Source organism: Molothrus aeneus, chromosome 17 (assembly GCF_037042795.1).
Source record: "Molothrus aeneus isolate 106 chromosome 17, BPBGC_Maene_1.0, whole genome shotgun sequence".
Classification (NCBI taxonomy): domain Eukaryota; kingdom Metazoa; phylum Chordata; class Aves; order Passeriformes; family Icteridae; genus Molothrus; species Molothrus aeneus.
The window spans coordinates 12381535-12407135 of record NC_089662.1 but is presented as its reverse complement, the minus strand read 5'-3'; the positions used below and the strand labels follow the sequence as shown (position 1 = coordinate 12407135).

Genomic DNA, 25601 nt, shown 5'->3' with positions numbered 1-25601 from the left:
CCGCTGGTGGGTGTCAGGGGGTGCCCAGTCAGGACAGTGTGGGTGACACACTTCCCCTGCCAGCCTGCTGGCTCTGCACAGTGGCTGAGTGCAGCCTGGTGTCAATGGGGCTATTATGATTTCACCCAGCCTCGCTGCTCTGGCTGCAGTTTCCCTGATTCCCTGAACAGCAGGGAAGGTCTAGACTGGAGCTGCAAAGATTTCCACATGCACAACACACAGACAAACACTTTTTTTCCCCCCTGTCCTGCCAGTTTCACCAACCATGAGAGCAATCCACAAAGCACATGAAGGCTCTTTTCCCCGACCTGCTTGGCTGGCTTTTCTTAGCTGGTCTGAATGGCTCTGCAAACCTAAACATGAACACAGAGAAAACACGTTTGAGCCTCTTGTAGAAGAGTTAGATTCTGGGAGAGAAGAAATGTTGGTATCAAAAGAGCAGAGAAAAACAAATATGACTCTGCTAAGGAGGAGAGTGGGATGGAGAGGGACAGTTCAAGGCTGGGACTAGATATGCAGGAAGAGAAACTTGCCCAAATATCAGTTGTTTGGTTTTCCAAACAGGAGACAAATGTCTGCACTTGTATCTGAGCTCCCCTCCTGTCCCTCTCACGAGACAAGGGACAGACAAACACACCAGGGCCAAAGCCTCCAAACACAGGGCACTGCCAGGGCACACAGCCCCACACAGGCCCCAGAGCTCTGTGCTGCTGCTGCCCTGCCATCCCTGGAGCACAGGTTGGGAAGGAGCTGCACTCAGGGCAATGTATTCATCCAGAAGAGAATGCAGCACTGGCTCTGCTCTGTGCTGGGTTGGGACCCATCCCTTTTGCACCAGAGGAGCAGACAAAGATTATTCAAGCATTACAAGGCCTGCACAGTAGTCCCTGTAGGCAGATGTTCTCCCGCTGTGTACTTTGTGTCTGCACTGGTGAACCAGAAGCATTTGAGAGCTCTCAGTTGTGCTCTCAGCTCCCTCCTCACCCAGGGTCAGGACAAGCTCTGAGTCTGCACAGCATCTGCCTGCTCCAGGGAGGGAGCCACGGGGAAGACAAGCCACAGGGGAGAGGTGGGCCAGGTGGGAGCAGCACTGCTGCCCTCGGGCCCTTGAGCAAAGCATCTCAGTCTGGTGAGCTTCAGCTGGGCTCTGCACACAGAATGAGCACAGACAGATGTGGTAACAGACAGATGTGATAACCTGTGCCCTGGCACTGCTGGGCTGGATGTTCTGAACCATCAGGGAGCTGCTGAGGCTACTCCAGCATCCCTGTGAGAGGCCATGGAGCTGCTCTGCCAGAGGAACGAGGGTCCCAGGATCTGAGCCCTGCCTGGCACTGCACCCTCTGGGTACAAGGTGTGGGACTGGGCACCCAGCTTGGGTGACTGCTCCAGGGACCTGCTTCAAAACCCCAAAAGACAAACAGAACAAGCAGCAAGGTCAGAGGCAGCCAAAGAATCCTGCAATGGTTCCTGTACCCACAACAATCTAGGAAACACAGCCATGACCAGAGGCATTTTCAACAGATGATCCATGTCAGCAGACTTGGCTGCTTTTAAGATAATTTCCTTAGAAAGGATGATTTTGGTGTAGGCAACAACACAAGTAATTTGAAAATAATCTGACTTTTATCAACCTCAAGGTTTAAAAAGAAAATAAAACAAAGGAAAGGAACAAACACTCCGTGCACAGATGAGAGGACCTTCACGAGGACACAAACAACAGCTGCATTTGTTTGTGTTTGATTTTCAATTTTTCTTAAGAAAAAGTAGGCATGTAAGAGTGAATCTTATTAATGAAATATTAATCAAAAATAGTAATACACTGTAATAGGAATAAACCATTCAATCTCCTGTTGCCACTGCTTTTAATGAAGTACTTTCCTGTTTTCAGACTCTGAAGTACAAAAGCAGAAATCAAAGATTTCTTCTCCCTGCCCTACTTGGTGTGCCATTCCAGTCCAGTGCAGTTGTTCCAGTTATTCTTAAAATACCCTAAACAAATCAAAATCCCTTCAGGAAATGAAAGTTAAAAGAATACTTATTTCTTTTAATGATCCCTCCTCCCTGATAGGTTCAACGTATTTGTGTCAGGTGTTACAGTTGGCATCAGCTGCCATTGTATTGGTGAGTATTTGCTTTTCTATTTCAGTTTGCACAATCCCTATCTCACAATGGGCCATGCCAGCAATTTCCATGCTGGAAAGCACAGAAATAAACACAGGAACAACTGTTCTGCATTACTGCATAGCGACCAGAGAAAATTATTTTTCCCCCCTCTTCTTTCCTAATGACTCACACCTTCCAAAATCACATAATCTAAATTCCATGTAACCTGCTTTTTCTCTTGAAGTCACTTCTCTCTTTTTCCCTCTCCAACTAACCAGTGTAGTAAGAAAAAATTTGCATCTTGGTCCTTTTTATTCTCTTTGATAAAAATTATCTGATCTCCATGAGGTGCGATGGAGAAAACCTCCAAAGGTTTAAATTCATTTATTTGAAGCTTAGCTGAACCTTTAAACATCCCACCCTTCTGCCTAATCCCTCAACAAGCTCACATTTCCCCTTTGCCCTCCATGGGCTTGCCTGCAGGGAAATACCTTCCCAGAACAGCTGTACTAGAATAATTAATCCACTACAGATAGGCCAGTAAAATATCCTGCCTGGATATTACTCTGGAATAAAACTGATTTTCTGGAAGCAGATCTTTGTGCAGCTATGGCTTTTATTCCAGAATCTGTGGAGGGGTTTATCCAGGTGCAGATGGCACAGGGCAAATTGTGCCACAATTATGCTGGGACATTTCCCTGCACACTGGGAAGGACAATCCACCCAGTGAGGGTTTGGGAGAGTGAACTGCAAGAACATTCTGGGATTAGAACTGGGGTGTTCTCCTCCTGTCTGGATCCTGGGATTAGAACTGGGGCCATTCTCTTCCTCCATCACCTCTGCCTTTTGGCAAGCTCTTCTCACCCTCTTGCTTTGGTTTCCATTTTTTTAGTAGAAATCTAATACTGCTTTGGGGATTAATTAATTGATGAATATAGAGAGCCTGAAAAGTGTAAAGCACTACACAGGAGTTAAGTGTTATAATTAGGAGCAATTCTGATCTTGATTACAATGAGGTAAAGCTGGAAGTCCTATACCACAGAAAGATTTAAACTGAAAAAAAAAAAAAGATCAGAATCAGGGTCTTATGATTTTAAATGTAAACTTGGGCAGATTCCCTGCTGAGTTACATCTGCAACTGTAATAAGATCAAGGAACATGACAACTTGTCATTTCAGTAACAGATATAGGGAGAATGCCCTTTAAAAAAATTAAACAGGAAGGAAATTTTTAAAGTGTTTTCTTTGGCTCTGAAACATATGCCCAGGGAGAAACTGTTCTCAGCAATGCAGTGGATCTTGAAATATTTACTGGGTCTGGCATTTAACATAATCTTTCTTGTATAAACGATATAGAAAAAACACATATTATCTTAGACTGCAATCTAGTGTGAAGATGAGATGATATTTTAATAGAGCTGCATTCATCAACTGTAACAAGAGAGGAAATGTGCTCCAATCCAACATGCCCTGTGAGCAATGTAAATAGCAGGGACTTCGACCATCAGATAAGTGCAGCAAGGGGAGGCAAGCAGAGGGACAGAGACCTGCCAGGGAGGAAAGGCAGAGTGGGCAGGGGATCCTCCCCTGGCCAGGTGTGGCACCCAGTGCCCCTCACATCAGGACCCAGCCACTCACTCCACTCATCCCAAGGGTCCTCCTGGAAACCTGAATTTCTCACTTGGCTTGCAGTGGGATTTGCATGTCTAGCCAGTGACACCACTATTTTCAGAAGTAATTAAACTTTTAATTATGCTTCTTAACAGGCTGTAGCTACAGCTTTGCAGTTCTGTTTCTGTCCCTGTTGGATGCCCATGGAGCAGCCATGAAGCTCCAACTGCTCTTCCAAGAGGGTCAGGGTGTGCCCAGCTGAGTTTACAACACTGGAATCACACTGGGCAGTACCTTCCAGAGCCACAGGAACATCCCTTCAAGATTTTTCCAACACAAGTTTGGAGAGAGAAGAGTGAAGACTGAAAGGCTCAAGATACTCAACCATTTTCAAACTTGCAGACAGATTTATTCCTGGGAACAATATCCCAACTTTCCTTCAAACCAGGTCTTCAGGTACGCTGGTAATTGTAGGAAAAAAAGGGAAAGTCATGATATACAGGCAGTAAAACTGCAATATACACTCTCCAGAGAAGACTTGTGCTGGAGCACATGCTGTATTGACAATCAGCAAGTCAGAAAGACAGTGAATTATTTGTGACCTTGGGCAAGATGTTTAATGTCTTACTAGTTCAGACAGGCAGAGTCACACTCACACCAAAACTTCAACAGCCTCCCCCATCTCCCTCTGTGCAGAAGGGCACAGGGCTGTGAAAGAATGACTGAGTGTACATGTTTGGAACAGATTCTAAGGAAGAAGGGGTCTAAATAAAACATCAAGAAGTTAAAAGACAGCTTGTTGTTTGACTTGTCTTCAGACAGGACAACTGAGCAAGATGCAGCTGGATCTCTCAAGCTTTTGGCATTCAAAGGACCCCTGACCTTCCCAAAGCAGTCCCAAGACTCCCTTGCACCCATTTGCAGGGAAAACAAAAGACCCTGAATGCTGCCTGCTCATTGATTTGCATTTCTTTTCCTGGAGCTTGCCAGCTTGTCTTTCCCTTGAGTGGGAAGACAGGCAGGGTTTTTATTATTTTCCAGTCATTGCTTGATGCACCTGCTGCAGGGGCCATGGGCAGATGATGGAGCACAAGCTGAACATCACTGAGCTCTGATGTCCATCAGTGCCAGGATCTGTGGCTGCTCCCAATCCCCTCAATGTCATTCTCTCAGAGACAGCCTTCACTCAGCACATTTCAGATGTACAGCAAACACTGAACACCTACAGCAGGGCTGATACTGCCTTCCTGAACCTTCAGCAACCTAAATCTCCACCAGGCATCACAAACCTGCATGAGAGAGGCTGCCCCTGGGGCTGGGCTGTTCTGACCCAGGTGGGTCACAAGGGCTGAATGGGCTCAAAGGCATCTTCCCTTTTCCCAGCCTGGAACAGTCAGCAGCCAGAGCACTGCCAAGCATGGTTTAGCTTTAGCTTGAACATTAATCATCCACTTGGGACTGTCCTTCCCTCCTGGCACAGCAAAGCTCTGCCACGTGCCCGCCACCCTGTCCCCAGGCACTGCCACCCCTCAGCAGCTGGGATGCTGAAGTTCCACCTCTCCATCCCAGGACTTCTCCCTTGACCTGCACCCCCAACCAGGCACCACAATGCAGCACTGAGGGGCTGTGATTGGTCTTCCAGTGACCACCAGCACTTCAGCAACTCAGTCCCCATTTCAGATTGCTGATTGCTGCTAATGCCTGGACACTGCAGCCCAGCTGGATACACAGCCAGGGGACAGAGGGCAATGCCTCCATTTCATATCCTAAATTTATCTCGCTTTTTAAAGCAAGGTCTGAACCTCCAAGGTTTTGACTTCTTCAGATTCCCTTGTTATGAAGTTATGAGAAAACATTTGTGGTCGGGTGATTTCCTTTTGCCCTAGACAGCTGTCAAGAGCAGCAGAATGGCCCAAGGCAAAATGTGATGTGGGTGTAAGAAGTGTCTTAAGCCAATAAGTTAAAGCCATGGGTTAGAAAGCCTGGGGAAAAAATGAGCCAATAATTGCTGAAAATCTTCCTATTCTGCTACGTTTATTTAGTCAAATTCAGTGGCCCCTCTCCAGGCCTTCAGCCTTCTCCATGCCTTGGAAAAAGAACCTTATTAATCATTTTGCTTCTATTGTTTAATTATCCTGAGCATCAGCAGATCAGATCAACGCTTGGCTCTTGCACACAAATCCCAGCCCTCTCAGACTGCAGCATCCCAGCAGCTCCCACTCCATGGACAGCAGAGGCCAAAATACTGAAAGTGTTTGCTGCCCTTATGTTGTTTGGAGTAAAGAGGGATTAAAAATTACACCCTGCCAGGGCTGCTGGAAGACTCATTTGATGAGTAGTCTCCATCGAGAGTGGATGAAAACTCTCCACCAAATGTTAAAGGAAAAGGAGGTGGAAAAATGGATTAGCAACTCAGAAACAATCACCACAGATCGTGTTTGTTCTTTCTGAAAAAGAAAATTCAGTTTTAATGAACACATGCACATCTCATCTCCAAAAAAATATTACCAACTGAAGGAAAATCTGGTTGAACAGTCACTGCTTTTAGTGGTATTTGGGGGAGGAGAGGGGTGCTGGCTGCCAAATTGAAAAGTTGGGGGGCAACAGGACAGGAGGGAAGGGGCATTCGGAGTTAATCCAACATTTTTTCCAGCAGCAGAGCCAGTGAAGAGTCCCTGGCTCTGGGCAGAGCTCCATCCCTTGCTGTGCACAAACATGAGCCCACACAGTGTCACAGGGGCTGTATTTGGATTGACAGAGGCTGTGGTTCAGGGCTGCCCTGGGGGCCTGGGGTTCCAGTTTATTATTATTAGTTATAACAAGAGAAGATTTATTTTTTTTTATATCTACATAAAGACTCTTAAAATACAGCTTTTCCTTCTCCTGCTAAATGACTGTGCACTGACCTGTCTCTCTTTGGGGGCCTCAGTCTGAGTCTTTCATGAGGCATTCACTGAATAAGGCTGCTTGGTTATCAGGTAATATTTTATACCGAGATTGAATCTTTATTTAATAGGCAGAGTCTTCCATTGATTCATGCAGCCAGCAATGGTGACTAAGAGAGCTGTGAATCATTGACACCTGTTGGGTTTGAGGTTTCTTTTCACTCTTTACAACCTCTTCCTTCTGCTCCCCTTAAACACACACTTTTTTCTACTTTTTTTTTCTCAAATACAAAGGAATAGAACAAGAAGGCTACTTTTTGGCAGTATCTCTACAATTGTAGTAAAATTGGTGTCTTAATACACGTCATACGTGCAGCTATTTTGGACTTGTCTGCAAATCCCTAAAGCCATCCTATTTACCTTTGTTTTTTTTTAATCAGAGAGGATATATGAGGTGAAGTCAAGCATATGGGCTACAAGAAAACAGTGTATGACTCATGACAGCCACTCAAAATTTAGCTGTTCCTTGGCCACCTTGTACATATACAGCAAGATTCATCTCTACCTTTAGCAGGAGTCTCACCCTTTGATGACCCTTTAGGAGCTGTGTATGGCAGGCAATGAAAGCCCAGACCTCCCTCCCCCTGGGGAGCCTCCCTGGCCCTTCAAACCAGCTTTGTTGCTCTCACCTTCCCTAATCACCCTCCTGCCCAAGGAGATTATGAGCATCAGGCATGAAGCCATGGCCTCGTTAAATCAAACCTGACTTTTACTGTTGGTGTCAGTGGGGCCAGGGGTTCATTACAGATGCTGTTTCCCAGGCTGACTAACAACAGACAGCTTCACCTGGGATAAAGCTGGGTGATTCCAGGATTTAATTCATTAGTGAGTCATGATTCCCCACTGCTGATTGCTTCTGTGGAACTGTAGGACAAATAAAACCTAAATATTTGAAATTCAAGCTCTAAGGCCACTCTGACCAAAATCACTATTTCTTTTTTTTTTCCCTTTATCCTTTTCCTCACAATCCACCTTTAAAATCTTTTTCCCTTGCAGCCTGTGGAAGCTGCCTCCCCAGGGCTCTCCCCTATTGTGTCTGTCCTCATGCAGTCCCTTTGTAATAGCCAAGCTGTGCAGTTGATGCTCAGGCTGAATCAGAAAGCAGGTCTGTGTCTGATCTGCAAACACACCTCCAGCCTTATTTCTCCTAATGTATTCCAGTCTGTGCCTCATAGTTAAAATCTTCAATTCTACCACTCTCTCCTTTTTACATGCCTTTTTTGCATGTTTTATTTGCACAGTCATTTCACAGTCCAGTTGTTCTTTCTGGTCAGGTGGCCTATAAAATATTTCTATTGCCAGTTTACTCTCTGAAACATCTCCAACTGCAGCCCATAATGACACAGCAGCCCCATTCCAGTCTCTCTCAGATCCCCACTTTCAAAGGCTAATAAATCCTTTTCCTTCACAAATAGCTCTCTCTCCTCTTATTCTTTTCTCTTGCTCCCCAAACAATCTAAACAATCCCTACTCTTTAATGTTAATACCTCTGTTATCTTCTCAGGAAACTGCAGCTCCATCCATACCTATTTCCCAATGGGCAATGCCCACGTGCACAGCCCAGCTCCTGGCATCCTGTGATTGTCCTCCTCCTCCTCCCATTCCCTGCACAAATAAAACCTTTTCCTGACTCCATCTGGGACTGACACCTTGCTGTTCTGAGTTGGGCAAGCAGGGCTGGTTCTTATTTCTCTCCATCACCCTGCAAGTCTCCCCTTCACCAACTGCTTCCAATTTGTCGGGAAGATGATCTGGTTAGAGGCAGGGATTTCTACTTTTTAATGCATTTCTTCCACTGTATCCCATACATACATTTAACTGATTTCCCCACTCCTATCTGCATTGTGCTGGGAAGATAAACCCAGTGCTTGGGGTTGAAACTGTCCTTGAGGTTTTCACTCTGCACCTTGACCTCCAAAGCCTGAAATTCCTCCAGCTGCATTTCCTTAGCACACATTTCTGCCTCCTCCTGTGCAAACCCTGTGCAAGGACACTGCAGCACTGACCCTGAGCTGTGCACTGCCCTCCTGTTTGGCCTGCCAGGAGCTCCACATGGGGTGTCCTCAGCAAGGTTTTCTGAGGCAGCCAAATGAGGCACAGAGCTTCCCAAACGGAGCTCAGAACGTCCCTGGAAGCTGGGATGTCCATGTTCTTTTGTCATCACTGATATGTGAAACCATGGGAAACAGCAAATCCCCTCACACTGGGGAAAAAGAGGAGCCAGGAGTGGCTTAGGGTTTGCTCTCATGTGCCAAGGTGTTTTTAAGCATCAAGCCAAAATTTGAGGAAATTTACTCTACACTAAACTTAACTATGTTAGAAAGGAAATTTGGCCTCAAAATTATTTGGTCCTAAGGTGACTGTAAAATGGGATTTAAATGATCTTGAGAAGAGCTTGGGAGAGATGCAAAGGGATAGAGCCAGCACAGTTCACAGCACCCAGCAATCCACCCTGCTCCCTGCTCCAACTTTTCACTTGCCAAAAAGGAAGAGAAAAGCAATTTCCTTCTTTTTCTCTTCTGCAGCCCTGTGACTGGAATCTGCAAAGAGCCCTGTGGGACCCCCTGTAATCCAGGGAATCAGCTGCATTCAGCACCACAGGAAAGCTCTGGTAATGCAGTGGTTGTTACTGATCCAGGCACCCACACCCACACCCACCACTGTCCTACCACACACATCCAACCAAGCAGCCAAATGTCCCCACTGAGCCTGTGATGCTTCTAGAAAGCACAAATCCCAGGTGATACTGCAGGATCTCGAGGAGCATGGCCCTGCAGGAGATCTCTGAGACACCCTTGGCTGGAGCAGCTGTTCTGCAGTGCTGTGACTGGAGGCAGGACTGGAATTACCAGCCTCTTGGCCCACTTGTGAGCAGCTGGGAACATCCAGAGCACATCTCTTCCTGTAAATCTTGGGAAAAGTCCCGTTGTGGTTTCCCCATCCCTGGTGTTGACACATGTCCTTGGGACTTAGAGCAGTTGGACTTGGTCCTAACTGGGTCAGATGGATCCCACTTTTGCCCTAAGTCCATTAACGTAACACTTTAGTCTCTCCTCTTGCAACTTCCAGTTGACATTCCTGAAGTTCTGGGAATCTGTTTTCATTGTAAGCCCAAAAAAAGGCTTGGAAGAAATGTAGAAGTTTCAGTAGAAGTTGTCTTAGGTAAGGACTGATTTGTGCCTCCCACGGGCGCATATCTTGCATTAGGGGTCAAATACAAGGCTGGGAGTTAAGAACTCTTAAGGGTTTGATCCTGATCCTGACACTGATTTTGTATGTGACCAAAACCAATTAATTTAACTCTTTAGCTACAATTTTTGTCATCTGGAAACTTGACTACTAAAGATAATCCAAACCCACACATTCTCTGATATTGAATTTTCTAACAATCATGCAGTACTGTCAGGTAGAAGGGTGAGTTTATTAGCAGCTATCTTGTCAGCCAATAAAGTAGAATTATTAAAATGTGTTTCTTCTGTCCCAAACAGAAGTTTCTGCTGTCATTGACAAGAACAGAGGCAATACAGCAGGAGAGGTCATGGAGCTCCAGTGCCCTACAGTGTCCCCACAGCTTTGTGTGACAGGAGGGGGTGAACTCAGGCTGTTCCCAGACACAGCATCTCCCTTCCCAGCTCACTGCACAGCCTGTCTCCATTCCAGAGCACTGAACCACAGCTCAGCTGCTGGAAGGAGTCGCCCCAGGACACTGCCAGGAGGAGATGCAGGGCTGAGCATCTCTGCCCAATCTGTGCCCTGCTCTTTGCCCTTCTCTTGTGCAAGGGGTACAGTTTGCTGAAAAGCACAGCACGGTCCTGCTGGGCAGGAATTCTGTGCAGGGACCCCAGCATTTGTGGAACTTGTGATATAGACACAGCTTTACTAGGTAAATGATCCAGTTAAACAAGGTAAATCAACAATGAGGGAGAGGATGAGAAAATTATATTGACTGTAATGTTTACAAACAGTCGTCACCTTCCAACTCAGTGATGAATTGGTAATAGTTTTGCTGGAAGAAAAGATCCCTCTTGCTTTAAAGACAGCTATTTGATGAGACACGAGGGAGACAATTAAACACTTAATTCAGTTTGACCTGCTCTGTCATTACAGCTCTTTGTTTCCCATCTCCTTCTTTTCCTCTGATCTTTCGGATGTGATACTTGGGGGGGTTGTTTTTTACTTTTTTTATTTATTTTATTTTTGACCAGGTCAAATCAAACAGATCCTGTTTCCCAAAGATAACATGACCACAGAATATTAATGCAGCCTCCCCCTATTGTGTCCCTGTGCCTCCCTTCCCTCCCCCGCGTGCCCCCAGCCCACACCCCACACACCCCCTGCCTCACTCTCATTTGCACAAAAGCACACCGAGTCTCCTCTCAGCAGCCCACCTTGAACAAAACACTCCAGGACTCTCGAAACAGCAGAAGTGCTAATCAAGCAGGGCCCTGTGCTCTGTGCTTCTGCAGTGGTTGCCTGGCATAGAAATGGGCTGTCTGGCCGCAGCTATGAGGTAACGTCTGGCTTTTTTGCCAAGCTGCAGAACTAGTCAGACACTCCCTGGAACAACATTTCTTCAGGAAAAAAAAAAAAAAAAAAAGTTAGGCAAGAAATGATCTTCCAGAAACTTCCTTGCATCTTTCTGTGTGCGGGGATTTTTTTTTTCTTTTTGGAAAAGTTATATAACCAAATTACTTAGAATGCAACGGGTTTCATCAGCTGATTTTTGGGCAGTAATCTTATGAAACTGATTTCTCACACTTACTAGGCAAACTGGAAATTTGGAAAGGGGAAAGAACACACATACTCAAAATATATACACACACAGATGTACCCCACTCTTTTTCCTGCAACACTGTCTAGATCCACCAGCTATTTTTGGATGCAACCTGAAATAGAGCAATACAAATTCAAGCCAGGCAGCGCTAACCTGCATCTGCAGCATCTTTTTTGCAGTGACACTGATTAATCTAATTAACCACTTAGAGGAATTTTTTCACACTGCAGCAGCAGCAGCCCTTCTATTTCCTGTAAAAATTCCTTATTTACGGATGTTGCATAGTATTCTTGATTCAGTGTATTCTCCTTTTTATAGCAGCACTGACAATTTGATTTTTTTTTTTTCCTGAAGGGCAGAAAACACACAGTTCATTTTTCTGCAGTGAAGGTTGAGAAACAATCTGAAGAGACACGGCTGTTGCTCTGGAGGTTGAAGCAAACGACACCTCTTGTATTAAATACTGTCTACATGTATCAGTCAGAAATTTAGACTTGTCCCAAGGTGACACACTTGGAAGAGTTAATTCCTGAGAAGCAGCGGCTTTGGAAAGGTGCAGGAAGGAATGTCTTGTCCTCAGGGCAGGAGCAGCCAATGGAGCCGGGTGCTGGTGATGTAATGCCTCAAACCTGGTGCATCATTGGTTCTGCAGATATTAGACTTGATATGATTTTGGAGAGTTTGGCGAGAGGAATTTTTGCAGAGGAGCCTGTAAATTTCCCTGCACCAAGGACATTTCGATTCAATCTCTCAGTGCTCCTCGGCCGGGGAGAAGTTTGCTCTAACAACACTTCTGTCCTGTGTTTTCCTGGTGCAGTTCAGCTGTTCTGTATCCTGCTATCTGGGAGGCATTTCTCTGAAGTCAGACTGTGCTGGAATCACTTCTCCAGCCAGCCCATGAAATTGAACTGAATTTTTAATAAAAAGCAGTTGTTTTTTCTCTGACTCACCTCTGAACTCTTAATTGTTTCAGGCACCAACTTCCATTCCCCCAGCTTCTATTACCTTCCTGGGGTTTTCATCTGCCCAGTCTTATTTCTTTAGCTGACTGCTGCATGAGGAGATGGCTGATGATGTTTTAAATGAGTCTCACCAGTCTGGGCTTGCTCTGGAGGAATCTTGCTCAGAGCACCTCAGTGTCAGTGAGCTCAGAGCACGTTGGGCTCCTGCTGCAGGACTCGCTGCAGCTGCAGGACCACTCCAGCAGTTTGCTTGAACTTCAGCCATGATTCAGCCACAGAACCCTCTGAGAGCCTCATCCTTTTTCCTCATCCTCCCCTAAATGAAATAAAGATTCTCACAAAACCTACAGGGGCGATTAAAGCCTCTGTCCAAGCAGGGGTGAGGAAGCAGGAGCTGCAGGAGACGTTCAGAGCTGGAGATGCAGGAACGGGCGATGCTGAGGTCAAGGCAGCAGCACAGGAAGCCCAGTCCAGCCCCCAGAGCTCGGGAATCTCTGAGCAGAGCAGCTTCCCCTCCTTCCCCTGGGCACCCCGAGGAGCCCTGCCAGTTGCCAGAGGCCAAAGATCACACAAGAGCTGTGGAGAGCAGAGTTCTTCCAAGATACAAACGACTTAGCACTTCTGAGGTTTGCTCCTTTTCCAAACAAGAACAAAAACCTTAAAATCCTGAGATTCCCTGAAAACTATGGATAATTTTTTGGTCGGGTTTTTACATTTATTTCAGTAAGCCCAAAATGTATGTTTTGATGCAGGCTTTTTAAAACATGTAGAAAAAATATGTGATTTACTCTGGAGAACATTAAAAGGGAAATAATTAATTCCAGAAATGAAACTTTTCCTATTGCCTCCCATTTCTGCCTGAAATAAAACTTTCAATGAAACTGGGTCGGGTTAGTGGCTTGTTTGAATACACACCTTCCCTAGGCCAAATACCTCCATTTTTTGGACAAGAAGAGCACAAGGATGAACTGAAACAAACTTTGCACATTCTCTCCTTGTGCTGTGCAGTCTCAGTTACTTCTACACAGGATTATCCCTCATGTACCACTGTCTTCTGTGCCTATGTAACAGCTTTAGAAACCTTTCAGAGAATGAGATCTAAAACTAACCTGGAGAGTCTGTTCCACCACCTAACTCTCCTAATAAGCAGAAAGCTTTTCCTAATATCCAATCTAAATTTTTTTCCCAGCAAATTAAGCTGATTTCTTCCTAAACTCATGTACCAGCTCCAGTGGAGAAGGGAAATAACTAACCATCACCCTCTTTAAATCAACCTCCTTAGCACTAGGCTGTTATCATGCCCACCCTTAATCTTTTGTCCCACACAAAACCAATCTTTTTTTCAATCTTTTCTTCTTACTCTTACTGGCATTTAATTTCAGCTAATTCCTGTTGTGCCTTCCTTGGGCTACCTATTCATTTGGCTGTTCAGTATGGTGCAAAGTCTCTTAAATGTTGATAAGATTGTTGTCATTGCATGGTAAAGAAGGGAGAGATTTCATAGCAACCCAGGGAAACATGAGGAATGAAGAAGCTGAGCACTGTTCCAGTGCATTGCACACTGTGGCTGGGTGAAGTGCTACCAGGCAATTTCATTGTTCTGCATGCATGGGATGCAGTCTGTCCCTGCTCATCTCAATCATCCTTCCCAGCTGAAACCTCTGTTTGTATCTGTACCAAGTTGGTAGGAATCTGCTGCCACTGGAGAGCAATGATTTGTGATGACTTTCTTTGCTCTACTGAGCAAAAGGAGGTTTTGTTTTGCTGCCTTGATGGAAGCAGAGCTGTATCATTTCACTGCTGCCTCAGCACAGGTGTGTGAAGCTACTGTACAATCTGACAAGTTTGAATCTAAAAATGCCCCTAAAAAGCCCCACTGAGCAATTTGGTCTAACGCTGTGCTCATGGACTTTGACAAGGGACGTCAGAATGCAATGGCAGTGACATCTCAGTTCTGTGAGCCACACTCACCTCTCCAAGCAGCAGCAATGCCTTCTCCCTTCCAGACCTTTCCAGCTCTCAGAGACATTTTGTGCTGGCTTTGGAAAATCACTGCTGCCACAAAGACTGAGCTGTGCTGGAGCTCATGCTCTCCCTGGATGGGGTGACACACAAACCCTTCCTGCAGCAGCCCCTGGAGCTGGCCAGCCCCATCCTAAAATCCATTCCTGCACTTCTAGGTGTTGGCAGATCCAATCAGCCATCGACCAGCAGCCCCTCCAGGAGGACACCCCAATTTCAGATGTTGAGATCTTTCACTGCCACCATCTCTCTTTACAAATTGCTCACATTTGAGAATAGAAAAATTCCACTCCGCAGGACATAGAGTGTCAATTTAAGTGTTAATTATATTTGCATATCAGAACATAAGCTCCAGTTTGTAAGAACATGGGTGTCCTTAAAGTATGTTGTAATAAAAAATTGAAAACAGCTAGTGTTCTTGAATCAATTTTCACATTTATAACTTTAAAGAATAGTTCCCTCTTCTATCTCATTTTGTCAGCTCTGTATGGCTTTGTGCTTGCCTTGTCATTTCATCAAAAATATGTCAGTCTGTAATTTGCAAATGTTTCTTTCAATTAAAACCAAAATGCCCCAAAATAACAACAATGAAAACAACAACAACAAACCAGAAACAAAGTCTCAATTATGTATTAAACTATGTGGGAATAGCAATTTGAAAAAAATACATATAATTTATTGTGTCAACTATAAAGAAAACTGTAAAGATTCAAACTATAATTGTGAAGATAATATCCTACTGCTATTAATGGCTTCTTGTGGTGGCATATACATTACTTCTAATTTTCACAGCTCATTTGCATCATAAATGAAACACAGAGAGTCCTGTGGAAGATACTGTAGATAGCACATTTATCATAATATCTGAGGGGTTTCTCTGGAATCACAGAAATTGAACCTTACATATATATGATTTACTTGATTGGACTGCAAAATTTCAAATCTTTCCAAGGTCATTACGCTAATGGGAAGCACAAGGTTAAAAGATGCTGACTACAGACTTTGCAGAACCTTTCCAATACCTTCTAAGCACTCATTTCTAATTCCTAAAATTACTGACTTCTTATTTTTAAGCTTCTCCAAACTCCCACAAATCCCAGGAGCCTGTAGCAGTCTTCCAAACCTCTAGCAGTACATTTACTTTCTTCTGAGTTAACTACTAGACCTAATTAAACAACACTGTCTCATCTGAGTAGATGATATTCTTACAGTCTGAATACAAATTAAAATTCCAGTTCTGTTAACATTCAGGTCAGTTAATCAGAATAAACCTCTTTAAAAACTGGAAGACTAAAGTAGTTTCAAAGTCAATCAGGCTCTTGAATAATTTTTAAGGATGTCTTTTGTAATATTCTCTATTGGTTTCCTTTAAATAATAATAATATAAAATAAAAGAGATCCCAGTTCTCAGGTCAGCTTAATTCAATGAAAGAAAAATAGAGAATTTTACATGAAGGGCTGCTAAAGAGCTTTGGTTTCCAAAGGGCAGGCACGCAGTCCTGCATGTTCAAAATTGCACAGACAGTTGCCAAAACAGCATGTGCAAATTAGACATCGTTCACATAATGAACTTGTTAGAAGACTAATTCAAGATTTGCATGTGGAAATCCAAATGTGGAGCTACAATATTCCTGGTGAATGCAGATGTATCTATTAGCCTGTGTATTTTAGCAGATGTTATTTTGAAAACAAGATCTCAGGTCCTCACAGTACAGAAATTAATAACCAAAGACTGCAATTTTGTGGAGGGCTTTTCTCTTACACAGGACATGATACCAGAGAACCAGAAATGCTGAGCGCTCCTCTCACCCTCATGACAGATTTCCTGTGTGAGCTCAGGGAAATTATATTCCTTTTACCTACCCTTGTTTACCTATCAGTGAAATGGCTTTAATATTCTTTATCTGCCATCGCAGGCACACTGTCAGAGTCAATTAGTGTTTGTAATTCTCTTTAAGCTCTGCAAATGATCGTGTGTTTTGGAACAGAATTCAAACTTGAATTGTTTAACCCAACCATTTTCTTACGGCAAATGCAAATCACTTGGCAACATTATTCTAGTGTTAAAGAGGGGGGAAAGAGTGAGAAGGAAGCAGCCAGAGATCCAGGTGTCCTGGAAAGCTCAGGGGTAGGCTGGGCCTCCACAGCTGGATTGACACTTTGGTGGTGAGAGGCTTTAGGTGAGGGTGTACAGGAGAATGCAGAAAGCAGAAGCTGCCCTTTCATCCACTAAGCAAGAACACACATTTGGTTTGGTGTGGTTGGGAACATATCCCTCCCACTAATCCTTAAAATGGTGAGTTTCAAAATGGACATGCCATGGTGCTGGGTTTTGGCAATGCAGGGATGACAAATGCAAGGCTCTGCTCAGCATTCCCTTTGCATATTGCTAAAATCCATATACCTTGCTGCCCAGGGTTTAGGCCCTGTAATCACTCCTTTGAAAGTGCAGTGCTATTTTCAGCTTTATCTTAATTTTATTCTCATCAAAAATAATTGCTGTGATTTAGAGACTGTCTAATGCCCTGTCGTTATCTCCAAATCTCTAGTAGCATGCTGGCATCCAAGAGTGAACCTAAAAGGTGCAGATTTTCAAGTTGCAGCATGTTAATCTCTCTGAGTATGTAGAATGATCTCTCTAATTGAAAAGATTACTGCAGCCAGGTTTTATGTGTATGTTTGCATCTGAGATCCAGCAAATGCTGGGAAAGGGAAAAAAAACCCCACCACAACACCAAAATAACCCTGATGCAAGTATTGGTTTTGAACTCAACAACCACATTGGATTTGGCCTGCCCCAATGTGCTCCCTCCATAAAAACTGAATGTGAATATTATTTAAATCACCTTGTAGGGAAAGATATTTGCGTTCAGGGAGACTGGAGCGTAAGGCCAGTGAAATCTTGATTTTGTCTAAGACATTAGCAAGCATTTTGTTGACTTCATTAAGAATAAAACATCACTGCTGGGTGGTTTGTGCCTTAACTTGCTACACTGACACAGGAGATGTAAAGCAAGATGCTAAGCCTGACTCAACTCTTATTGAAAATTAACACAGACCTTAATTTCTGATGGGGCAGGCAGCAAGAAAAGCAAGAAGAAAATGTATTTTACAATGAAAACTGTAGGATGTCTTTGTGCCCATCAATAATTTATTTATTTCTTGCACCTGTTTAGTCAGCCCTTCCTATGCTTTTTGTACTCTCCCTTTCCCAGAAGATGTCTCCTAAAGGATGTGCAAAAAGTACAGCCTAACCCTTCCTGAGAGAAGCAGCCCAGTGCCCTGCACAAGTAACCTGGCACAATGCAGCCATTGGCAATAACACCCTGAGCCTGCTTGGTGGAACACCTGGAGATGTCTCTGTGCATCCCACTGACTTCTGCTTCTCACATCCAGCCAGGGAGGAACACATCCTCCCATCTCACATCCTTGGGAGATTCCCAAGAAATCTCGTATAAGCAGTAAAAGAGAAAAGCTGTAATATGGTTTTGGAATGGGGCTACACATCACACATTCATGTGTTTTCACTTTGCTCCTACTCTGCTTTCAGCTGGTTGGCAATACCCAAGGGTGTGGTTTGCGTGTGAGATTAGACAGGTTGAGAGGCAGGCTTTTATCATTGTTCCTGCAGTGCATATGATTTTTTTTAATGTGTTCCTACTTGTAATTTTATCACTTGGTTATTATTTCACAGTGGTTTTTATAGCACGTTTTACTACAGCAGTCTTGTGGGTATTGGTGCTAGCAATCAGAGAGCAGGATCCTGCCACTGCAGCCTGCCTGTGATAAACAGGCACGTAGGTGGCCAGTGGAAATTGGTATTTTCCATCTGTGGCGGTGAAATCTCAAAAGATGCCTGGTGGCATTTACTCAAGAGCCACCTGCATGGCTGGTGACTATTGGAGACTTCCTGAAGAAGTCTCTAACACCAGCCCAGGCAGGCGGCGAGCGCTGGAAAGCGCTTACAGGCAGGTTAGCTCTATTATCCGAATTGGGTCACTCATTCCTAATTATTTATAACCTCTATCTGCAGTGTACTGCACAGCATGAGGAGTGCTTTGAAACAGGAAACTTCTTGGACATCAAACTTGCGCTGTTTTGTCTCAGGAGGAGTCCCTACGCAGAGCCCCCTCGGGCACGCAGCAACTGCCGCTGGTCCGCTGGGCCCTGGGGCAAGTCAGCATTGTGGCTGTGCTCCCTCCTGACCTCCAGCAGCCCCAAGAATAACATTGCCAGGCTCCTTGTATAGCTCCCCATAATGAGGGCTCCCTCATTACCAAGTCTAATTATCAGAGAGTGATTGTAGAGGACACAACCTTAACATCCAGGCTTTCCTGACCCTTTTCTTTCCCTGGTTTCTCTGGATGCCTCACCAAGTCGAGCTGGCAGCGTGCAGTTAAACATCCTCACTGAGCATTTCCCTTCAGTCTCACACCAGCAGTCAGTTGAAATCAGTTTGATGAACCAGTGGGCCAGCAGGAGAGGAACACAGCATGTTAGTCCTAAAGCTTTCCTGGAGAAAACATCCCAGCAAACTCCAGCAAAAAGAAGAATCTGAGTGGGACACTGAAGTTAAGGGAGGGAAATTAATGGACATTTGCTGGGTTTACTTTAAGGAAATCAATGGACTTGCTGGAGACCTGGTGATGGAACACACAGCTGGAGGAATGGACAGCCAAAGATCACTATTTTTCTTTTAAGCAAATCAATGTGTTAATTGGGATTCTGGTGGGATTCTGAAGCTGCTAATGGAGGCTGGGGCCAGTGGAGGATCATTAGTCTTTATTGTAAGCAGTACAGTTACTTAATTGGGGTGTGACTGTGGTGCTGAAAGAGAGAGCAGAAGAATGAAAAGTGATTTTTAAAAGCTGTCACTTTAAACTTTCCCTAATTAAATGAATTTGTTTCAAAAGCTAAGGGGAGATACAAATTGTTACTCCTTCAGGTCTTTGAACTTGGGGAGATCTTCACTTTGATGAGACCATTTTTTATAAGGCAGGTTTTTCCAGCTTTCCAACCCATCCTAGGGAGAAATTAAGTCATGCTTGGAAAGTTACTATTTATCAGAGCCTTCTGACGCTGATGGCAAGATGAGCTTAGGTCTCCTCCAGACACCCATATGGACACAGACACAGCTCCATCCTGTATTCCAACTTGGATTTTTTTATAGTTGTGCAGTTTCATAGGGATATCAGGGCTGTGCCTCAGACCTAGATTTCCTGCCTAACTGACAGATATCCCTTTGTCCCACCCTATGGAGACCTTCAGCATAGATTGGGCAGTAAATTGTAGAGTGTGCAGAAAACCAGGACAGCATATTTGTGCCCCAGTGTGGAACAAAAGAGCTAGACCCAAAGCTTTATGAAACTTTCACACTAATTATAATTTTATGTCGACCTTTCTGAAATTTTACTTTGCAAAGAGAGAGTTTATTTGTCTCATTTCTAAAAATCCAGCCCCAGTTTAAGGACAGCACAAACTTTTGCTTGTAACTTCTCCCCTGGCTTATCTGGCTGTGAGAAGCTCTGAGCCTGTCCATGCTCAGGGAGTCACTCAGGGCACTGAACAGCACAAAGAGGAGCAGGTTCATGCCAGCCCTCAGCCTGCCCTCACAATTCCAGCAGCTGGAATGGGGAAGAGATGGTCTATTCTTACTGACAGAGAGAGATTTCCCTTGGAGAGCAGGTGGAGGAATGGTTGTTTCTGTGAATGCATTAAATTTGCAAAATTATACTGAAAAATTGTGGAAGAAAACATTTTATGGTAGATTCAAAATTGAATCCCCCCCTCTCCATTTTAATGAAATGAAGAGAATCATTTAGGCTGAGTAAAATCTGTCACTTAGCCTTAAGTAAAAAGTGTCATTTCACTTGTGAGCATTTAAAAACTAAACCCAGGTACATTTCTGAAAGGTGTACTGTTTCATGTTAAAATGTTGAAAGGGAACATTTTGACTTGCTTAAATTTTAAGAATGAAACAACTTGTTAAGCTGAACATGAATTCACAAAATGTTTCATTTGACCCAAATCTGTTTTCTTTAGAGCAGGATGTTCTATCAGAATGTATCTCCCAGTGCTTGCAGTAAATCCCAGAAGTGCCCTGTTCACCACACAGAATTAGACACCAGTTTTTCTCCAGCCACCTCCCTGATCCCTGCTCAGAGGGTATTTGCTTTTTGTTACTGTGCAAACCATCACTGGACTTCTCATGGATTCCCAGTTTTTAGGGCAGCTTTTTCTTTTCCCACTGAAGCATGCAGATCCACGTTTACCATGATGTGATTCCCTAATCGTCTTGTTGAATGTTGAAAGGAAAGCCGGCAGACTTTGTGGTGTTGCTAAAAGCCCTCAGGCCAGGCTGGCAGATAACAGCTCTCTTATTTATTTGTCTAAATAAGCATACAGCATGATGGATAAGCTGTCAAGGAAAAATCAAATCAGTGGGGACATAGCTTCAAGGGAATTACTCACTATCTCTGCCAGTTCTGCTGCACTACTCTTAAAAAATATAAAAATTAAAATAGTTGGTGGTAAGCGCCAGAAATTACATTTCAAGAATAACAGTGATATTTTCTATGGAACATTTCAGCTGGAAGGGTCCTGAACTACAGCACACAATAATCACACAGATAATTTTAGAGAGTTATTTAGCCCAGAAGTGAAAGTAGAGTATGTGTGTGAAACTGCAAATGACTCCAAGTAGGTGACTGACAGGGAGTGAAAGCAATTTAATTGTTCCAGATCATTATATACTCTTTATATTTGTGTCTGAGTGTTTGAGAAGAAAGTATGGGGATCCTGAGAACCTGAAAGCTTTTCACAAACTCATAAAACCAGACACTGTAGGAAATGAACTTGATCCAAAAAAGAAAAGCTACTTTTAGAAATAGAGCTCCATGTCTGGCCACAAAGTAATTAAGTTTCTTACAGCTTTCCTGTCCAGATGAGTGGCTGGCACAAAAATAATAATAACTACACAGTAATAACAGCAGTGACTTGACACTGAAGGGAACAGGCAGCAGTAAACAACTTCCAGAAGAAGGGTCACAGAAAGGAGTGGTGGGAGTGTGTGGGAGGGCAAGGGGTAGGAAGTGCATGTCCCTCTGAGTGGGTGGGTGTTGGAGGAAATGTAAGGGAGCAGAACAGAGACTTCTTAACAAAACAATGCAAAACATCTTGTCTTAGAGTTCAATTCATAAAAAGAATATAACTGAGTCATATTCTTTCCACTATTCAGTGTGTGCCTGTGACATAAGATGCAAATTCCATGTGTGATTCACAGAGTTAAATGTCAGTTTTACAAAAGTCTACATGAGCCTAGGAGCTGGTTCAGGTCAGAACTCAGCCACTGCAGGGAGGTGACTTTTCTCTTCTATCTTGTCCCTCCAAAGGCAGAACTCGGGGGCTGGCACAGAGCAGGGTCACCCACCTCCTGCAGCTTGTTTAGCACTTTCCATTCTTTCTGGCATGGAGGGAAGGAGCCCGTCACATTACAGAACCGGATCTGCAAAACTCATCCAGCTCCACTGGAGTTTTCCATGAACACTGATGGGCATTGGACCAAGCCACAGAGGACAAAAAACGCTTCAAATATGAGCAAAACTGCAGAACATCTTTTCCCAAACATCTGCCAAAATTCTGATGCCTCTGTTTAGTGAGTACGTGTGCCATGACTAAAACTCAGAGAAACTGCAAGTTCAAGTGAGGTGGCATCTCCCAAAAATCCAAAGTGTGAGACTGAAGTCCCTCAGTATAAATTATTTCTGGGCTGACATTCACCTCAAATTGGGTTGCAGTGCAGTTACACTGTGAGTGAAAACACATAAGAAATGCCTGCAGCCCTTGGATGGAGCACTTAGTGGCATTTTTCATAAATTTTAAGTTATTTCTAACTCTGATGCTGATTACAAAATACTCCCTTTTTTTTCAAGAAGATGGAAATAATTTTTCTTATAGTCATATTTTCTATTCAAATATTCATCTTTAAACACATTCACACATATGTATGTTTGTTGATTGAACATGCATTCTGTCTTGCCCTCATCATATTCCACATAATCCAGCCCTATCCTGGTGGCATGGGGAACTACTTTATCAAAACAACCAGTTAACAGCTACAAATTATATTAAAGGAAATTATAAAGTCACACAACCTCCCTGCTTTGGCAGTTTTGCCTTTGAAAGATCCTTTTTAGGAAAGCTCCTGCTAAGGCCATACACATCCATTCAGTGCCGAAGCTGATTCTGAATGGGGAGATTCAGAAACCCACAAACATCACGGTCCCAGCCAGGGGCTCAGGTTCTGCTGCATGTTTGGATCTCTCTGAATGGCTGAAGGACATGGAGAAAGGCTTGGAAGCCATGGAAGAAGGCCTGGAAGGACCTGAAAAATCATCAAGCACATCTGCTGCTGCTGGAGGTGAGGACAAAAGGTACATTCCAGCAGCAGCCAGGGCAGTGCTGGGAGGCTGCTCTGCTTGGAAACCTCGAGTTCATCTGCCTGGAATCACCCAGCAAACCTTCAAGGGTCACTTTGTTCCAGCCACTGAGAAGGAAACTATTTCAGGTTCAGGTCATGGGCTGCATTAGTGAAGGGCACCCTGAGGAACTCACAGTGCCTGGAGAAGCTGATCCACAGCCTCACTTCTCTCTCCTTTTGTTTTTGCTCCTGCAGCCCTTGCTTGGTTATGATTCACCCTCAGAGGAGGAAATGAAAGTGCAGTAACTGTTGACTTTTCAGCCTGGGAGGCATACAGTTTATGGAGCAAAAACTCCAGCAGGAACAGAAGTGGGCTGAACTATAAACTGACTTCAGATGGAATAAACAAAGGAACAAAAATATCAGCAGCAAAGAGCAACAGCAAGGTTGAGCTCCAGTTTGGTGTTTGGCCATCAGAGGGTCACAAGCCAAAGGAGTGTTTGTGTGAGGCTGCAGCAGGGACTGCAGTAGAAGTACATCTAGGAAAATACCCTGATGGCAAAATCTCCTTTATTTGTCTTTCACTTTGAGTCTGGACATAATGAGGATACTTCATCTCAAAAAGTGAAAAAGGAAGTAAAACTTGTAAAAGGGAGGCCTGCTGCAATCTGTGAAAGACCAGTAGACTACCAGAAGGGAAGAGGGCAAACTTTCAGAGGGTGCAGTGTTTTACCAGCACCTTGAAATATTTGCATGCCTCCACAGGCTTTTTTGTTCTATCAGCTTCAAATGGTGGCTAGAGAATCAAACACTTCTTACTGTGTATTCCCCCATTCCCAAGCTTTTACCAAGTTTTGACAGAATTGTTAACTCACTCTGTCCTCTCAGGTGTAAAGGGGAGCAATGGCACTATCACTGCTTTGAGATGCTGAGGAGCAAGAGGGCTGGCAGGGCAGGTCTCTTCACGTGAGGGCTGCCATCTCCAAATGAGCCCAGCAGAAATGAAAGGTGCTTCCTCCAGGAGGGTAGTTTGGCATCAAGTGTCCCTCCCACAGGTACAGTGAGGAAGCTGTCTGTGTGCTAGACAGCAGCTGTCAGGAACCTGAGAAGACAAAACAGCACAGGATGAATCAAACAAAATCACCTGCTGAGCTGAGATCAGCAGCTCTCAAACTGGCTGCCTCTGAGCCTTGAGGTAAGGGGGGAAATAACTTCTTGGGTGCCATCAATAGATATTTTATTTTTTAAAAGGAATGTAATGTACCTATCAAACTGAAAACTGCCCCACAGAATGATCTGGAATATCCTGTACAAGTTCAAATGCCCCTAAAGCAAGAAGTGGCGAGTCCATATCTAGTGCTGTCCACTATCAACACTGCCATCCAAGTGATGTCCACCTTGCAGGGCTGAACCAAGGAATGTCTGCCCACGCTCCTGTACTGCCCAAGGAATCACAGCAGAGTAACAGGAATCACTTGCTGTTATGCCTGAGAAGCACAACCTTGTGTTCTGTAATGTGTGACCCAGCAGCAGCTACAGGCCCCAAACACATCCCCAAACACAGCCCCAAGCACACCCCATCTCCAGAGCCCCCCACAATCACAAACACGTTGCTGGTCCCAGATCCTGCAGGCACTGAAGGCAGTATCTGCTCTCACAGCTGCTGGGTCTGTGTACAAACCAACCCATTCATCTCTCCCATGGAATTTAGGGGATATTACAGTTCCTCGTGGCACCACAGAGAAGTATGAAATCACTGTTTGCCCTGGCTTAGAGACAGAGAACTGAAACACAGGAGGATAAAGCGTCTGGAGGACGCTCAGGCGGGAAGTCCCTGGCAGGCCGAGGGACTGAACCCACTTCTTCCACCTCCTCCTCTGCTGCCTGACTTCTGGCTGCCTTCCTCACACAGAGGGAGGCTGTCCCAAACCCACCACAGATCCCTGGCAGAGCTGGAGGTGAGCTCAGGGGCCAGTGCTCAGCTGGATGCCCCCAAAAGTGAGCAGGGCTGAACCTCCCAGTCTCTGCCAAGGCAACAGGAAAACACTGCCTGCCTTTGGTTTGCTGCTGGCTAATTACAAATGGGAGAAGTGAAATGCACTCCTTTGCCCTTAGCATCTGATTTAGAGAGAGGAAGGTCATTAAAATCATGACTGCAGTAGATCAGCCCTGAGCACAGCAAGAGTTCTCTGACATGAAACCAAGCCAGCAGTGCTGCCCAGGTGGCTCCCCAGCAATGCTGAGCTGGGAGTGCTCTGCAGGCTCAGACAATGCCAGAGGCACATCTTGGCCTGGGGAGTGAAGGGGAAGAGAAGGATGAGATTTTTAATGCAGTCAGGAATAGGATTCTGGAAGATGCCTTAAGCAAGAGACAGGTAAATGATATGGCAGAGGGTCAGAGACATAGGTGGGTTGAAAAGACACTGACACCCTTAATTTTTCTGAGCATCCCTCCCACCCCCACAATTTCCTCTCCTTAAACCTCACTTCATTCCCTGCCTGATTGGGAGACACCATTCAGTTACAGAGCTCACAGCTCAGATGGGTATGAGAAGCTTTGAAATCCTGGGAATAATAACCTTATACCATCATCTGGAAGATTAGGGCAACTTTTGTTCTTGAGCCCACTCATTTAGAGTAAATAGGATAGTGGGAAAATCCTTTAGTTGTAGATCAACAGATCAGAGAAAGTACCTCTCTATTTAGTTTGTATTTTGGAAGGTGCTTCCATTAAAATCACCACGATTGCAGCAATCATAGAAA

At 44.4% G+C, this 25601-nt stretch overlaps 1 long non-coding RNA gene across 1 annotated transcript in view; it reads right to left on the bottom strand.

Annotated features, from left to right (window-relative positions):
- LOC136564060 (uncharacterized) overlaps positions 1–25601 on the bottom strand; it is a 188430-nt gene that overhangs the window by 12881 nt on the left and 149948 nt on the right. The window contains exon 2 of the long non-coding RNA XR_010784676.1: positions 23714–23940. This is a non-coding gene — a long non-coding RNA (uncharacterized lncRNA). The remainder of the gene's footprint in view (positions 1–23713; positions 23941–25601) is intronic.